The 3,826-nt window shown below is 47.2% G+C and overlaps 1 long non-coding RNA gene across 1 annotated transcript in view; it reads right to left on the reverse strand.

Moving 5' to 3' along the window:
- Window positions 1–765: 765 nt before the first annotated feature.
- Window positions 766–3,826, reverse strand: part of LOC108448812 — an 11,563-nt gene continuing 8,502 nt past the window's right edge. The window contains exon 3 of the long non-coding RNA XR_001864836.1: window positions 766–1,192. This is a non-coding gene — a long non-coding RNA (uncharacterized LOC108448812). The remainder of the gene's footprint in view (window positions 1,193–3,826) is intronic.

A 3,826-nucleotide genomic window follows, 5' to 3' on the forward strand; every position in this document is an offset into this window, starting at 1 on the left:
ACTTCTGTAGGAATTCCTGTGCATTCTCCTTCAGCCTCGGTGCACTTTGAGCATAAGAAGCTGCCCCAAGGAGAAGCCATGTGAATTCTGTACTCAGCACAGCTGATGTGCAGCTCCACGTGTGACAACGAGCAGATGTACAAGGCTGGGGTCTGTGGCACTGCTGTGAGTTGACCTCCCCTGAACTTTAGACTGGTGGGAACCAAGCAGCTCCAAATGTTTTGCAAGTTGACCCTCCTGCCCAGAAAAACCAAAGGCACGTTTAATTTAGGGTTAAGCGGAGAGGTCAGATGTTCTCATTGCAATGTGAAGGACTGAAAAGAAGCCTGGGCTTTTCAAGGTTCAAGCTTGGGCTGCTGCAATGTAAGACAGGCCTCTGCTGCTTGGATCCATACCAGGGAATACTTGTTTATGTTGGTGTCAAGGATAGCAGCATCTGGCCCAAGACAGGAGGCTCATCCACTCAAGCCCTTTAATGGTATCAGACATGGTGCTTATCACTTCTCATTAAAGCATAAAAGGAAGCCAAAAAAGAAGAGCACAGTTTGTTCTGTTTCTACTCCAATTAGATGCACTTTGTTACTTTCTGGATCATTCACCCCTGGTTCAGTTCAAGTTTGTTTTAAGGAAGGCTAATCAGCCTTGTAACTAGAGAATCCTTGGCCTCCCACTGCTCTCTTGCAGTGCTGCCTAATCAGGTAGAAGGAACATCTCTGCTCTGTGCGAGCGCTGGTGCTGACCTTAGGAATTAACCAGTCAGTAACTCACCACTGAGGGCTGCCACGATGCTCTCAGTGACGTGGCACAAATAAACGAGACATTGTATGTCCAGGAAAGAGGCAAAGGACCTGGAGATGTGTGAATAAAAGAGTGGGCTACATCCACATCCTCCTTAAATCTTCCATTTTTAATTCTTTTCAAGCAAGGACCAAAGCAAACTTCTCCTGTGACCAAATGTAGGCTGAAAATAGGCCTTGTGATGAGCAACTGGATTTTTCCTCTGTTTTTAAGCAAAGCAAAACACAAGTGGTACACATGGAAGAGGAAGGCTAAGCACACGTGGATGTTCCCATGCAGGCAATACTGTGAGGAAACCCACTCTTGGATTAAATTAATTTACCCCTAATGTCTGTCCTGGTGCTCCATTTGCTTCCCATCTGGGCGCGTAGAGCATACAGGAAAGCAGCCAACTCTGATTAAGGAAAGAAGAAAAAAAAAGAAATGGGATCATGAATAGCAAAATCAATAACTTGTCCACTTCTCAAACATCAAAGAGATCTCCTAAGAAGTCCTGTTAAAGAGGACAAGATAATAGACTCTCTTTTACTGTCCATTATCACAATCCATTTGCACCATGAGCACAGGAGCTCTCCAGGCAACCAAAGCCTTGGCTCTTGATCTTTATTTCCCAGTTCTTATGAAGTGGTGATGGAAATGGAGATGAGGCAGAGATGATGGTGCTTGGGATTCTGCACTGGAGCAGGAGGAGAGAGGGAAATTCTTTGCACGTTTAACTCTGCTAACTTCACCAGGGACAATGTTGGGCTATTGTCTCGGTACAATATGTTTTTACATTTTTATGAATGGGCTATTTATGCAGCTGCTATGGAAGATCTTCATCTGGTGGAAAACAATGGGGAGTGATGAGGATCTGCTTCACAGGGTTAAAGATTTGACATTCAAGGGCCCCAGTGAGCCCATGGAAGATAAAGTCCATTGTGTTTAGATTTGAATAGAAGGAATGCTCAAACTGGAAGCAACGCCCCCCCATTGTTTGATACCCTGAAGAAGCTTCCCCAGTGCTTTTCTTCTGGGTGACAGGAAGACAGGTAGCTCCAGTTTCTTCATCCTGGGAGAGATGAGCCTCTTCCTGGGATCAAGTAATCTGAGGCAAACATCTTCCTCAAACACCTTCTTGCAGGGCTGTGCCTGAACTTGGCTCACTGCTCATTGTGGGTCTGTCTTTTCTGCAGCAGGACCTTAATTCCCACCTTTTCCACGTCTCTGCTGACAAATTTCTAAGTAGTGCAATGGCAATTTGCTTCTGAGTGGAAACATGAACAGCATGAATATGTTTATACGCTCACCAGGAGATCTGGCATGGAATAAACTATGCATAGTATTCTTACATAATTACTCTCAAACAAATTTTGCACTTGGAAAGCTGTCAGGTTTTTTCTCCTATTATTTCCATTTCTTCTCTTTGTCACTTTTTTTTTTTTTTTTAGCATCTTTGTGACTTCTTGGGTGGCAAACACTGGTTGTTAATGTTGGATTTGTGACATTGGTGTTGGTCAGGTTCCTAGAATACAATTGCAAACACCTTCTTTGATCTCCTGCACAACACAGGCTAAAGGAACCAAGTCAGTAATTCTGTCTTCAGCTCATAAAGCACACTTAAAGTATAGCCTATCTCTCAGGGAGTTATTGTCTTGATGCATTAGAACACAGACCTCAAAAAAATGGAGACTCCACTACATTTTCCTTTCTCATAGACTTCAAATAAAAAACTGGTGAGCCACCATCCCCTAGGCCTAATTTTCTCTGCATACAGCACTGACATAGACAACAAGCGGGAAAATAACTTCAATATGCTCTGAAAAGAATTCCTTTTAAATTAAAATATTCCTGTCTGATGTAGCACGATAAAGTCACCCTTTTACATTTAACCAGCATCCCTGCCTGAGCCCAGCAGTCAGAACTGTGTCCTCACACCACCTTTGTGACTTGATGACATCTCTGGTTTCCATTGGGCTCGGCTGGAGGACCGCACAGCAGGAGGAGATGTGGTGGTCTGGGCCCATCATCTGCAGTAACAGCGTGTGACAGCACAGCTCTGCACCACGCTCTGCGCTGGGACAGGGGACAGCGGGGAGAATGGAAATAAAGGAATTAAAGCTTGGGGAAAAGCAACATTTTCCATCGCTGGGAGGTGCCATTTGTGCCCAGCTTCCCCTCCTGACTGCAGGCTTTTGGCACTCCCTGCCCCTTGGCAGGGGAGGATGCAGCAGATGAGGCCTGTCCTTGAGCTCCCTGCCCCTCAAAGGAGGGCAAGACAGTGGGGTAGCAACTACCAGGGATGAAAACATGGATTGGGACCAAGGCTGTCCTCTAACCAAACATGCTGGGCTCCATCTACCACAGAATCCTGGAATGGTTTGAGCTGGAAGTGGCCTCAAAGATCACCTGGTTCCACCCCCTGCCCTGGGCAGGGACACCTCCCACTGTCCCAGGCTGCTCCAAGCCCCAATGTCCAGCCTGGCCTTGGGCACTGCCAGGGATCCAGGGGCAGCCCCAGCTGCTCTGGGCACCCTGTGCCAGGGCCTGCCCACCCTCCCAGGGAACAATTCCTTCCCAATATCCCATCTAAACCCACTCTCTGTCAGTGTGAATCCATTCCCCCTTGTGCTGTCACTCCAGGCCCTTGTCCAAAGTCTCTCTCCATCTTTCTTGTCTGGCTCCTTTAGCTACTGGAAGACCTCAGTTAGGTCACCCTGAAGCTTCTCCCTTCCAGGCTGAACAATCCTAATTCTCCCAGCCTTTCCTCACAGCAGAGCTGCTCCATCCCTCTGATCAACCTGGTGGTTTCCTCTGGACTCACTCCAGCAGCTCCTCATCCTTCCTGTGCTGGGACCCCAGAGCTGGATGCAGAACTCCAGCTGGGGTAGCAGGGTAGAGGGGCAGGCATGAGCCTCCCTGCACAGTTTGCTGGGAAAAGCATGAAGCCTCCCTAAGATTATCTATTCATGAATGCTGAGAGCCGGAATAGGCAAAATTGTGATTCTTGGGGTATAAAATAGCACCACATCTCCATGAGATGCAGCAG

Source organism: Corvus brachyrhynchos, unplaced genomic scaffold (assembly GCF_000691975.1).
Source record: "Corvus brachyrhynchos isolate BGI_N302 unplaced genomic scaffold, ASM69197v1 scaffold499, whole genome shotgun sequence".
NCBI classification, from domain to species: Eukaryota; Metazoa; Chordata; class Aves; order Passeriformes; family Corvidae; genus Corvus; species Corvus brachyrhynchos.